Genomic DNA, 15,088 nt, shown 5'->3' with positions numbered 1-15,088 from the left:
TCGAGAAGACATCTCCTTCAGCTTCGGGTCTGGAAATAAACACCGAGTTAATAAACCATGTGCACAGGCTGTAAATAAGGTTTGTAAAGGTGCAGAGGTTAATTCATCTAATCTGATCACATGTCATGACTGATAACCAATCTGCAGTCACTGGATGAGCTACCAACCCTCGCTGTTCTGTGCCTTGGTTTTGGTGGGGAGTCGACCAGCTCACAGTCGATCGAGTTAAAGCTGCTGTTGTGAGCCTCCGCTCCCCTTTCTCCCCTTGCTGCCTGCTGGTGCGCATGGGAAATCCTCTCCATCAGAAGACGCGTGTGCTCGCCTTTCAGCTGAATTCCGCAAACTGGCTGTTTCCCTTTCCAGCACGTTGGCAAGGCTAAACTCAGCCACGAGGTCTTGAGATTGCACAATGTACAGTGTGTTGATGAATCATTCCCTGTAACACAATAATTGCATTTTAGTTTCACATTGAGACTACGGTTACTCACCATGCTGTCAGCTCCCTTTCAGGATGTTCTCTCAGAGGCTTGAAGCTTTTATTTATTAAGTGTGTTAGCTGAGCTTCAGTTTTCTAGTTTGGTGAATCGGGTTCAGAAGCATCAGTGAAAGCAGTAATAGGGTTTGTCATGCAGCCATTTATACGGATGATGAGTCACAGTCTAGTTTCAGTCTTAAGAAGAGCAGGATCTGTGAAGCATCAGAGCAGCCAAAGTCTCTGGTCCTCGTGTTCTGGGTCAACTAAACTGCTTGATGGAACAATCAAAACAACAAGGTAAGCGTGCCAACGTTCTGCAATTCTTTGCGCGCGCTCTCTCTCTCTCTCTGCTTTGTTGCGCTGCTTCATACCACAGTTTCACTTTTAAAGCTTTCCCTAAAAGAAATGCCACACCATTGCTTTATGGTCGGGATTCATAGCTTGCAGACAGAACATAACTCTTGCTGCTTGTTTGAAAAGCTAGTTTGTTTGAAGTTGGTACAATCATCAAATTCTGCTGGTCTAATTTAGCTGTTGCAATCTGCTTGAACTGAGAGGGAAACTGATGGAAACTTTACACACAACAGTATTATGTAAATGTAAGAAAGCAGATTTGCACTACTTCCTGTCAAATGAACTAGTCTTCTCTTTTGGAACCACAAACTTTGAAGGAGGAGGAAAAGATTAGAAAGTTTAATTTCCATTTTTATGAAGCAAGCTGACTAGTGGGAGGAGAAGAGGAGTGGCATAGAATCCTTGTGTTTTTTGAATACAATTTTCTGCATTTGAGGGGATTTTATTCCCAAACAGCTATCAAAATCAAGTTTAAAAACAAAGTGGGGCATGCGTGGATGTTTGGTTTGGACTTGAACCTCAATCGAATGCTCAGGAATGCACTGCTAAGTGTTGGACTAACCGCATCAGTGAGTCGGCAACACGAGGCAGTGTTTCAAACCGAAAGCCGACGATTTGGAAACGTCAGATAGGAGGTGATTGGGAAAGGGTTGCTGGAGTTATTTTTATTTGTGGGACCCCTCATGAGTGTGCAGGAAGCTGGGTGAGAGGTGGTGGGGCTGGATGCCACGTGACAGTGAACTGACAGAGTGAATGACTTCCTTTTTGATCTGGCCCCATTCATGAAAAAGGACTTGGTAGTGGACTGAAGTGCAACATTGTTGTACTCTGATCAGACGTAGAACTGTTATTCTTCCCTCAGCTTTAAAAACATCAAACTAATTCCAGAGGAGAGGCATCAAGCATTTCCTACTAGTCATGAGATGATTTTAAGCTAGTTTGTGAAATACTGCAACCAAATGATATTATACTAGAATGATTTTTTTTTTGAACATTGTTTAAAACTGCATGTTGTGAAGTTGTGTATTTGCATAGATTTAATTAGTTCATTTTGCTGCCAAGGTATTTTGGACATTTAAAAGAAATGAGGTTCACTCCCATTTGATGGGAGTTAAATTTCAGACTTAAAAATTGCTTGCTGTTACATAAGATGCAATAAAAGCTATATTTCCACTTGTAGCGGTTGAGAGAACCAAAACTTGAGATAGGGCAAAGATCCAAGTACCTCCCGCCTGTTGCGTTTGTGATCATTGCACTTTCAAAGTGAGAAGCCACAAGTGATAGGCTGGACCTTACTCACTAGGCAGAGTAGAAGAATCCTGAAACCAGGTCACACCCACAATGATCTGGAAGTAATCAAGTGTTGTTCACAGAAGCCTCACCTTTAGTACACATTGCATTGCTGAGCATGGATTACGCATGCCTTATTGTCTCTTTGAAACCATTTGCGAGAGAAGAGCAACTGCACTTATTTAAAATTTTGATTTGTAGTGACGCCATGACACCAAAGACTTGGAAGACAGTGTCAAGACTTGAATCCCATTGTGCGCCAAATGATTTTGTACAGTTTGACTTGAAAATGATTTGTTGGGGTTCTCTGGACATGGTTTTTACTTGGGGAAAGGGGCAGGGGAAGGATGAGCTGGGAGATTGGCATCTTTGAGTTTCAACATTGCATTGCAGGGCTGTAGTTGCCTGGAACAGGTTCAAGACATGACTTCTCCTTAAGTTATTTGAGCTGCAACACAGGACATATGGCCTTGTCGATACACGTTGCATGACTGGTAAATAGCCTGCACCAAATCTGCTCTGTGTGCTGGACACCTGACAGGGGACAGGAACTTGTGACTCTGCAACCCAGCGCCAATTTAGTTTTCTGTTTTCAGTTCCCTCTTGATGACACCTGACCTTACTGAATGCCCCAATGTACTTGGAGACTAAATAGTAAACTCTTCCTATTAAAGGTAACTTAGCATCTTTTAAAAATTGGATTTGGAGATACAGCATAATAACAGGCCCTTTTGGCCCAGTGAGCCCACATCACACAATTCCACTCATGTTACCAATTGTCCTTGGAAGATGCAAGGATTCAAAGGTTAATTTATTATCAAAGTATACAACTCCGAGATTCTTCTTCTCCAGGTAGCCACGAAACCAAGAAAAAAAGAAGGGCAACACAATCATCTACTCCCAAACCCCCCTCCTCCGCACGAGACACAACAAGAACATTGGCCATCAAATACCCCTCTCCCCGCACAAAAAAAATGAACAAAAATGCACCAAGAACAACAACTCCCAAACCCCTTCCCCAATGGGTTCTCATGAAACCCATAGGAGAAACTCCTTTCAGATAGCAGTGGAAATTGAACCTAGGTTATTGGTGCTGTAATAGTATTACACTAACCATTACACTACACAACTGCAAATCCAGTAGAAATTGTGTTTATTTTGTGTGTATTGTTTGCCAGTGTTGTAAAGAATACACATCTTATTCTAATACAACGGTTGTATATTGGACATGGATTGCTATTTCACTGATTGGTAACCAAGGCCTGTCCTGGGGTTGAAGGCCTGTCTCTGTGCGTGAGGGGCTGGGTAGGAAGAAGGGAAGGGGCTTGTTTTACTGGCGTTGTCCTCTTCTGTGTTGATATTGCTACTTGTGTTGTGTTCTGTTTTGTCAAACTTTGTAGGCTGACTTCAGAATGTGGGGTGACAATTGTGGGCTGCCCCCACCCTCAGCACGTGCTTGGTTGTTAATGCAGATGATATATTTCACTAAGTTTCAATGACCTGAATCAGAACACTGTCATGCTACAATGTGGTTTGAGGAAAAAATTAATTGCTGGGTCATTAGAATTCAGGAATAGCAAAGTCAGACCTTGAACACATTGGCAGTCGGGCTGAAGTGAATTTGAATGAAGGCTGAGCAATATTTGTTACACTGTTCAATGTAATACTATATGCTTCAACTTCATCATTCAGCTATTGCATTTAAGTTGATGTGTTCTCAGTTGGCTTATCCACCTGCTTCATCTGCATTTGACCTTGCTGCAGCTATATAGAAATTCTGTGCTTAGTGTATTTCATACAGTTCTGCTTGCCCCATTATAGGAAGGATGTGGAGACTATGGAGAGATTTACCTGGATGCTGCCTGGATTGGAAAATATGAGTTGTAAGAAATGGCCATTCTAGTGCTATATTGTCTTGTATTCTATAATCCTAAAACAGGTGATTATCCAGTGAGTAAATTTCTGGTGTCTTTTTTGCTATGGGCAAAGCTGTGGGCGAGCACTATCCGAGAGCTGGTGTCTTGTAATCATTCAGAGCTCAGCATGAAGATTTCTATCCATTAGATAGAAATGTTTTCAATTGATTGTGCCATTTGCATCATCAACGTTCTTACTGACATTATACTTTCAGTTTGGTTGGGGTCAGAATTGGTACAATAATGTATGAGGAGTGGCTAGAGTTCATTTGCAATTTTGGTGGAATTGGCAACTTGAAACACTAAGTGTCCATGTTTCAGTAGGTAACTAAATTTCCACCTTTTCGTGCTTTCAGATTATTGTTATAAGTGAGGTAATATAAGGGAGGTTCTGGCACACCGTAGGAACAGATTCTTCCTCTCCGCCATCCAATTTCTAAATGGACATTGAACCCATGAACACTACCTCACTACTTTTTAAATTTCTGTTTTTGCATTACTTATTTTAACTATTTAATATACGTATATACTTACTGTAATTTAGATTTTTTTTCTAAATTGCGTTTTACTGCTACTGCAAAGTGAACAAATTTCATGGTGATATTAAACCTGATTCTGATTCAGCCCGTTCAGTCTCTGCTGGCACTCAAAGTAATCCTTTCAGTTCCATTTCCCGACATGCCATCATCCCTTGCACCCACCATCCCCTTTCTCAACTTTTCTGCCACATGCCTACTATAATGGCCATCACTGGTCTGTGAACACAAAGCTGGACACCAGCACCCAGGGCAAATCAACACCATCATCGAGTAAACAAGCAAACTCTTCGTACTTGGATTGAACCCCAGGCTCTGGTGTTGTGAGGCAATAGCACTAATCGCTGTATCACTAAAACCCATGTATTCTTTCTCATGGGGTGGCGCACAAAGTTCAAAGAAACGCAAAGTAAGAACCCTAGATTTTTTTCCTCTTCTGAGTACGTGTATTGTGATTGAACTAGTGAGCCAGGGACATGGAGTTGTATTTTATTTTAATGTTTTTCCGTGATACAGGCCCTTCCAGCTCAATTAGCCCACTAATCCCTGCGCCTTTGGAATGTGGGAAGAAATTGGAGCACCCAGAGGAAACCCATGCTGCGTAGGGAGAACATACAAATTCCTTTCCGACAGCAGTACAGTTGGACCCCGGGTTGCTAGCACTGTAGCAGTGTTACACTGACTGCTAAGCTTCCAAACCTTCCACTGAATTGGGAGGGTGATAGAAATCCAACTGGTTAAATCTGGCATAGAATCGAAATAGCTAGTTACAGTAACAATGCTGCTGGAAATACAAGGGCATTCAGGAAAGAAAATCTGGCTTCCTTGTTCCTGGTCAGACCCCAGCAATGCAGTTGATGCGTAACTGTCCTGTGAAGTGGCCAGTAAATTCTGGAGATGACTGGTAAGAAATTGGTCCTGTAACTGATGTACATTTCACACCATAGGGTGAAATAGCATAGGGTGTTAGTCCTTGCTCAGCTTCTCATTGCTCATTTCAGCAATGGCCACTCGTGTGCCTAATAAGTAGCCAGTGCTTAGAAAGTCTCTTGCAGTCTGCAGTAACATCCCAAATGAAACTTTTGAGAGCTTAATTGGGAAGAGGAATAATTGATTTGTGGACTGCTCCATTGAAGAAGAAGGGAAGCCACCAGATGAGTTCGTAACTGAGGTTATGCGCACCACACTGGGGGAGTCTCAGGCAGTCCCTGCCCTCGTTTGGTAATGCCAGAGTGGGCAGTTAGAAGTGGTGCCCTTACTATAAGCAGGAACAGATGGATCTTGCCAACTGACTCTATGAAATCTGACCCTTGAGACCGCAAGCCCCAAGAAAAGAAGCGGTGATCAAAAAAGAGACAAGACATTGAACAGCGGTAGTTTCAGTTTACTCATACAGCAAGATCTCACTGATGTGGCCAGTCCATAAATTAACATGTCTGCATTCATTACAGGAGTATTTTTGTCCTATGCTGCCCTCCCCGGGGTAGTTTAGTATTGTTTTGTCAGGCCCTTTGTCCTGTAGTTTTAGTGGATTCAAGTACAACATTGCACTCTGTGGTTGAGAATGTGTGGACTGTAGATAAGTGCAGTTTCAGCCTTCAAACTCCATATAGTTGAGGGACCATCTTAACCATTTAAAAAAAGTTAACACCGCTGCTAAAGTAAATGAGGCAGCGTAACGCTTAGCACATCATTTTACAGCACCAGCTCTCACCGTTTGGGTACAATTCCTGCTGCTGTCTAAAAGGAGTTTGTACGTTCCCCCTATGTCTATGTGTGTTCCCTTCAGGTGCTCCAGTGTTCTCCCACAGACCAAAGATGTATGGTTAGGGTTAATGAGTCGCGGGCACGCTGTGTTGTTGGCACTGGGAGCATCGTGACACTTGCCGGCTTCCTTTGTCTTTACCCTTAATACCTCTAAAAGTCACAGGTAACACAATTTTCACCATACACGTTAGGCTTCATATGCTGATGCTGCAATTCCTAACTTGCAGTTGTTGGACTAATTTTTGTAAAAATCCATATTTTTTCCACTTAATTTCTGTTTACAGTGCCTTGTGGAAATATTCAGACCCCAACTCTTCGTTCACATAAATGAGTATTACAACCTGGGATTTTGATAAATTTAATTGAGAATATTTATCTGTGAATCACATGCTCCTTTTTCACCGCAGAGCCCAAAAAATAGGGGAAATTGTAAAGCATTGCAAACTAAAATTTAAAAACTGAAATGTCAGCATTTCAAAAGCATTCACCTTTTGCTCAGTAAGTTGAATCTTTTACTCAGGAAGTTGAACCTGCTCTTACAGCCAGTGGTCTTTTTGGATAAATCTCTGTTAGCTTTGCACAGTGTGATGGAGCAAGATTTGCCCATTACTTTTTGCAATATTACTCAAGCTATGCCAGGTTACTTGGGGAGTGGTGGTAGACAGCAATCTTGAGGTCTTGCCAGAGATGTTTGATTGGGTTGTAGGACTCTGACAGGGCTACTCAAGGACATCAGATTTCTTCATTTGAAGGCACTGTATGGTTGCTCTGACCATGGTCAGAGTGGTTGTTAAACTTCTTCCCCAGTTTAAGTTTTCAGACAGAGGCTAGCAGGTTTTTATCCAGGATCTCTCTGTATTTAGCAGCATTCATCTTCCCGTCAATCCTGACCAGATTTCCCGTCCCTGCTGTTGAAAACTATTCCCCGTACGTAGCATGATGCTACCTTCATTATACTTTACAGTAGGTCTGCTGTTACCTGGCTGATGCACAGCATTAGATTTACACCACACATACCTCTGAGTATTGAGGCCAACAAGTTCCACTTTAGTCCCATTCGACCACAAGACCTTCCTCCACATCTTTACAGTATTTTCTAAGTTACACTTTGCAGAGTCTTTACGGGCAAGGATATACCTTTTTTAGTGCTACGTTTTAGATTATGAGAACACTCAGTCCTCGTTCATTGTCATTTAGAAATGCATGCATTAAAAAATGATACAATGTTCCCCTGGTATGATATCACAGAAACACAAGACAGACCAAGACTAAAACTGACAAAAACCACATAATTATAACATATAGTTACAACGGTGCAAAGCAACACCGTAATTTGATAAGAGCAGACCATGGGCAGGGTAAAAAGAAAGTCTCAAAGTCCCAACATCTCATGCAGACGGTAGAAGGGAGAAACTCTCCTTGCCATGAGCTTCCAGCACTGCAAACGTGCCGATGCAGCATCCTGGAAGCACCCGACCACAGTCCGACTCTGAGTCCGTCCGAAAACTTCGAGCCTCCGACCAGCCCTCTGACGCCGAGCACTGAGCACCATCTCTGCCGAGTGCTTCAACCCTGGCCCTGGCAGCCAAGCAACAGGCAAAGCCGCAGATTTGGGGCCTTCCCCTCCGGAGATTTTGGATCACACAGTAGCGGCGGCAGCGAAACAGGCATTTCAGAAGTTTCTCCAGATGTTCCTCCGTGCTCTCACATCTGCCTCCATCAAATCAGAATTGTGCACGGCCTCCTACTTGACAGATAACAGATTTTCATCACCGGAGAGGCTGCACGCATTGCGTCGCGCCGCCATTGTCTCCTCCCACCTTTTGGCGTAAATCTAATACTGTGCATCAGCGAGGTAAGTGCCCCTGGTCCCGAAAGCCTCCCGTATTTTTCTGTGTCAGTTTGTGTGATGCTTGTTATGTTTAACAAGGCTTAGCAATGCACTTTGTTAATCCAGAGAATCTACTTTTGTACTTCCAAAAGCTACAAATTATGTACTAATCCAATTTAAACAGTGTAAATTATAATCTGCACTAAAAGAGGAAAATAAAAATTATCATCCATTGAGCTGACTTTGAACTGAGGGCAAGTTCCAAAGGAATATTTTGTACTTGGTGTCCAGTTGGATTTATTGGTACTTGTTGTTTGTCCATCGTTGACGTCGATGAGGACCTCAACACCATTATGACGGTGTCAAGACTAGCGCGTGATTTGGATTTAAGTGAGGGAGAGTTGCGCAGTGTCAGCCTCACTCTCTCTTCCCAATTCCCATCTGGGTCCAGTGGCAAGACAGAGTCTAGACGGCTGGAGATGGGACTAGGCGCAGTGGATGACCAGGACATCTTCTGTGTCTTGTCCTGCTCTACATGTTCCACGACACTTGCAGAGACCGCCTTCTTGACCGTTGGACCTTCCATTGGTCTCATCCGCTCAATCCGCCGGAGTCTGTCTTCAGTTGCTGGGATAAATTGGTACTTGTAGGTTGCTGCAGATAGTCCGAATCACCTTGTTTCCCTTTGAACATTGAAGTCCGATGCCAGATGGAAGTAGAGTTGTACACAAGTTCACTTCTTTCAGACTTTCTTTAAAGGCAATGCCGTCTGGTTGGAGTTTCTTTGAGCTGAAAGTGAAGACAACTCAGTGAGTTATCGGTGACCTCTGGTAAGATGGTAATACAGAGTCAATCAAAGGTGTTACTGTCATTTTTAAAAGTATTTTTTTACATTGCAAGATGCTACTGGACATTAAGAACTTAAAGTACTGCAGCCCTATCCCATTGTTGCTTGTTGGTGGAGGATCTGAAGGAGCTGGACTTGTTGCGGACTGCAATGTCACCTGTAACAGAGCGATGTGGGAGCATGAATGTGGTGTGCAGTCTTAACAGCGAGTGCTAGTATCACTGGCCTTTCCTGTGATTGCAAGACCCTATTGGACATTGGTGGTGTGGAATGTTGTAAATCCAATTCAGCGGTTGTTGGCGTATGGTGGAGGGAGCTGTGAGGCCTTGGCCTCAAGCTGCAATGTCACATGTTTTCAGCCACCCGGGGGAGGCGTTGGATTTGGGCGCTCCTTGGCAGGTGCTGTGGCACAGCATCAATGCTGGAGTTGGTGCTGCCCCCAGTGTTTGCTCGGTAGAAGACGAGCTGTATTGTTTTCAACTGCAGACTGCTGAAACTTTCATGGACTCGGCGACTTGGACTGTATTTATTTTTTGTGTGAGTATATTTCACTGTTATCTTTTGTGCTATATGTGCCTTGTGCTGTGTGTGATAGTTGGGACTGTATTTTCCACCTTTGCCCTGGAGTAAAGTTGTTTCATTTGGCTGTGTTCATGTGTGGTTGAATGACAATTAAACTTGAATTATTCTAATCTCAACACAGCAATAAACAATAAAGGAGGTGTTTGTAGGACTTGCTGATTGGCTCTGGCAGTGTGCAGGACTTAACAACTACTGACTTAATAGAACAATGATGCCAGCATTAATGTCAGTATGTTCAGTTACTTTTAGCCGGGAACAAGGGCTTCTTTGTTTTGAGCTGCCTTCATTTAGCCTCTTTGATTGAGGCAAAGTGCAAAGTACTTGCTAAGCAGATGTGATGGGAAGAAATTATTACGATTGGATTTGCAATTCTGGCAATAGTAAAAAATGTAGAGTCCCTTAACCTGATGCACATCTGATATTCTATGCACATTTGTCCAGAATGCAACTTCTGTATGATCAGCCTCACATGTAAGCTAGGGTCAGAATATTATGGACACAGTGTTGCAGTGGGTTTGAATGGTACTGATCGGCTGTTTTTGTTTTGAGACCTCTGGTAATAATTGACAATTTTTCTTCTGATTCTTGTCTCATTTTCATTCCATGGCTCCAAAGCATGGCCCCATTCCAAGCAAAGTTGCATTTTCAACCGTCTTACTTGGCCAATTTTGTGGATTCTGTTACTGTTTCCGCCATCACTTTTACCACAAAGTTATGGCAGTCTTAGTGTAAATGGAATCTTGTTAAAGCCTGGTTAGTGATGTTAAAACATTGTATTTGTTAACCCTGCAAGAGACATCCAATTGAAATCTGGCTATTGGTACACTATTATTGCTCAATAGGTTAAAGGTTAATTTGCTTGTTGGCGTGCATGAGATGTCACTGTGTTCAATCCTTTGTACACTATGTTCCTGACAAATCATTGTTGACAATGTTGATTGTTTGAATTAGAATTGCTTAATGCTCACATCTGCAAGTGGGATGTGCTCTCTTATATTTTGAACAAATAGTTGTGCTATTGGTATATGAGTGCAATTATTTCAAACTTAACAATTTCTGAGGGAGGGAGGGGGGAGAAACGAGCCGGCACTGCCCAATTACATCCATGCGACCAATTAACCTACCTACCTGTACGTCTTTGTAATGTGTGAGGAAACCCACATGGTCATAGTGAGAACTTAGGAACTCCTTCCGATCAGCACTGGGAACTGAACCTAGGTTGTTGGTGCTGTCATAGTGTGCCACTAAACTGCTACATTACCGTGCCACTATGCCCCCATATCATTTGGGTTACCAGAGTGGAAGGTAATAATTTTCTTGTTTCGAGTAGCTCACCGAGCTGGCTTGTTAGCTTGCAGACGTTTCATTACCCAGCTAGGCAACATCATCAGTGCAACTTCGAATGAAATGTTGGTGATCTACACCTTACTAATTTTCTCAATGGTGAAATGAGTCTGTCCATTTAACAGGGTAGGTCGTGTATTACAGTGAGTAAGAACTTCTTGTATTTTTTGAATCAAGTTCTACTCCAAACAGTGCATTAGGATGGTGTGTGACAGATTAAAGCAAGTAAGTTCTTCATTAAAAATAACTATCCACTATTCTCAATCACAGTTGTAGACTTTTTGTTCTTAGTGTTAAACAGTTAATCATATTTAATGACACAAGTGTACATTTAGCAATGTACAAATAGCATGAAGGGGAATAAGTGCATTAACTGATTTCCCCCCCCCCCCACCCCCTTGCTGGAAATGGCTAATAGGAAAGGGCATAATGTTAAGGCGATTAGGGAGGGGGGTGATGTCAGAAGTTGCTGTTTTTACAAAGTAATGGGTGCGTGGAACGAGCTGCCAAGGGTGGTGGTAGAGGCAGATACATTAGGAATATTTAAGAAATTCTTAGATAGGCACATGGATGATAAAAAAATGGAGGGCTATGAAGGAGGGAAAGATGAGATTGGCCTTAGAATAGGTTAAAATGTTGACCCAACATTGTGGGCCAAAGGGCCTGTACTATGCTGTAATGTTCTCTGTTAACTGATGTAATGGTAATTGTACATTGGTATTAGAGTTGCATTTTATTCATATATCGTTCCTTCACTCCATCATCCTATCTGACCAGGGAAACTGAGCTGTACTCTTTCTGAAGATGTACAAGAGCAGCCCTTTGGAATGCAGGAGGAATCTTGAGCAAGGAAAACCCATGCTATTCGCAGGCAGAGTGTGCAAATTACGCAGAGGTGGCATTGGAGATCAGGATTGAACTTAGGTTACTGGAGATGTCTGCCAGTAGCTTTGGGTAAAGTGTCAATATAAACCTGTAGAATATTTGCACTGAAAAGGAATTCATCCTTGTTGGTGACACACTGCGAATTGCAAGCAGGCACTTAGTTGTGTGAATCTTGCCCTGGACCCCACAGAAGTTCACAAACATAAAGGGAAATGGTACTTGCAAATCTTTATATGCCATTTCAGGCAGTCTTCATTAAAATTGCATGTTTGGGAACTATTTCCTGAGTTTGAATATTTGCCTCACTGGATTGCCTCTTTCCTCCCTGTTTTGCAGTTTATTGTGGAGTGGGTTGCCTGCACCCCAGAAGAGCTTCATTTTTGCTTACCTTGGTGTTGTTGGGAAGCTGGACTTAAGTACCTAACCATTCCTTTCCAGCACTCTTCTCTCGGATTTCGGTCTCATCTCCTGAATTGGGACATGTGGATCAAAGTGCTATTTGTGCAATTTGAACACAGTAATTCAGTTCTAAGTTCAAAGTACAAAATATTATTATATACTACCTTAAGATTAATTTTTTTGTTGGCATTTACAGGAAAAGTAAAGAAATAAAATAGAATGTAGGAAAACCTGTACATAAATGACTGACAATCAATGTGCAAAAGAGGGCAAATAAAAAAATACTGAGAACACAAGTTGTAAAAAAAGATCCTTGAAATTGACTCTGTGGGTCAGAGGATCAGTTCAAAGTAGCGAGGAATGAAGTTATCCACTCTGGTTCAGGAGCCTTGTATTGTAGGGTAATAACTGTTCCTGAACGTGCCATCATTCTTCATTGCTGAAATTTGCTGCAGAAGTTTCTGCCTAACACCACATCACTATCATTCACAGTAATTAATTGGCTGCAAAATGCTGAAGCAGAAGAGAAAGCTTGCAAATGTTTGTAATTTTCCCTTCAATGACCTATCCACGTACTGGGTAACTTGGGACACTATTGGGATTTGCAGTGATCAATGCTGCTCTGAGATATGCGTGATGTTCTTCCTCTGAAGTGGCCAAGCGGAGCTTAATTAGCAGCAGATCAACAATTTCTCAGAAAGAAGTAGATATGATACTCCAAAGCTGGGGGAGTACTTTTGCTCAGAAAATACTCCCACTACATTTTCCTAGCTCTCAGGGAATTTTCTGCCTGGTGTTAATTTTACTTTGTTTATAGAGTTGGAGTCAAATCTGGTTTTCAGAGGCTGGGTCTAAGTGGCAGGTGTTTATTCTATTTCCTCAGGTTTAAGCTTTCAACTTCATCTCTATTCCAAGAGCACACAGGAAAGGTTTACTGATACGCATACGAGCACATGTACAAGGATGTAACTTTGAGTCTCCACATTTGATTTACTAAAACTGCGTGGGTAGGGAAAATCCCTTCAACATTACAAAGCTGCTTAAGCTTTTAGAATAACAGAAGTTCCACTAATTTCTCTGTTATTCTAAAATAGAATGTTTTGTGGATTATGATTAATTTGTGTATTCAGTTTGACGTCATTTATTGTAAGAAAAATATGAATTGGAGTTGTAATGCATGTTTCCTAGAACTGAGATGCACAATCTTTTCAGTACAGGATATGTCCTGAGCTGCAAACCGATAGCTACTATAATAATGGAGGGGTGAATCAGTCTTCCAGATTGAATCAGACAAATGTAGCATTACATTACATTCGAGCTTCAAACCTTCCTAGTCATAGTCATAGAAAAGCACAGCATAGAAGCGGACCTTTCAGCCCATCTACTCTGTGCTGAACCATTTAAACTGCCTACTCCCATTGACCTGCACCGGGACCATAGCCTTCTTTACCCCATCACCCATGCACCTATTCAAACTTATCTTAAATGCTGAAATTGAGCTTGCATGCACCACTTGAGCTGGCAGCTCATTCCAGATTCTCATGATCCTCTGAGAGAAGTTTCCCCTTGTCTTCCCATTAACTTTGCCATCTTTCACCCTTAACCCATGACCTCTAGTTGTAGTCCCACAAAACCTCAGTGAAAAAAGTCTGCTTGCATTTACCCTATCTATATCCCTCATAACTTTGTATACCTCTATCAAATCTCCCCCAATCTTCTATGTTCCAAGGAATTCCTCCAGTCCTGGCAACATCCTTGTAAATTTTCTCGATACTCTTTCAACCTTATTTACATCTTTCCAGTGGGTAGGTGACCAAAACTGCACACGGTACTCCAAATTAGGTCTCACCAATGTCTTACACAACTTCAACATAACATTCTATCTTCTGTACTCAATATATTGATTTTTGAAGGCCAATGTGTCAAAAAGTTTCCTTATGACCCTATCTACCAGTGCTGCCACATTCAATGAATTATGGATCTGTGTTCCCAGACCCCTTTGTTCTCAGTGCCCTACCGTTCGCTGTGTAAGGCCTGGTTGGTCCTACTGAAGAGCAACACCTCACACTTGTCTGCATTGAATTCTATCTGCCATTTTTCTACCTGGTCCAGATCCGCTGCTTACCACCACACCCCCAAACTTGGTGTGATCCACAAATTTACTGATCCAGGTAACTGTATTATCATCCAGATCATTGATATAGATGACAGACAACAAATGACCCAGCACTGATCCCTGAGGCACTCCTCTAGTCTTAGCCCTCACTCAGAGAGGTAGTAGCAACCATGTACTATCACTCTCTGGCTTCTCCCACAAAGCCAATTTACTACCTCAGCTTGAATGCCAAGTGATTAACCTTCTTGACCAATCTCCCATGCTGGACATTGTCAAATGCCTTGCAATTGTCCATGTAGACAACATCCACTTGCCTTGGCCTTTCCTGGTAACTTCCTCAAGAAACTGTATAAGATTTATTAGACACAAAATATCATGCACAAAGCCATGTTTACTATGCTTAATCAGTCCATGTCTATCCGAATACTCATATATCCGGTTCTTTAGATAACTTCCAATAGCTTTCCCACTATTGATGTCGGGCTCACTGGCCTATAATTTCCTGATTTATTTTTAGAGCCTTTCTTAAACAGTGGAAGAACATTGGCTATCCTCCAGTCCTCTGGTACCTCACCTGTCACTAAGGATGATTTAGATACCTCTGCTAGGGCCCCTGCAATTTCTGCAATTGCCTCCCACAGGGTCCGAGGGAACACCTTGCTGGGCTCTGAGGATTAATCCACCCTAATTTGCTTGAAGACAGCAAACACTTCCTCCTCTGTAATCCGTATGGGGTCCATGAACTT

Source organism: Mobula birostris, chromosome 23, assembly GCF_030028105.1.
Source record: "Mobula birostris isolate sMobBir1 chromosome 23, sMobBir1.hap1, whole genome shotgun sequence".
Taxonomy (NCBI): domain Eukaryota; kingdom Metazoa; phylum Chordata; class Chondrichthyes; order Myliobatiformes; family Myliobatidae; genus Mobula; species Mobula birostris.
The sequence above is the reverse complement of the archived record's forward strand: the minus strand, read 5'-3'. Positions refer to the sequence as shown.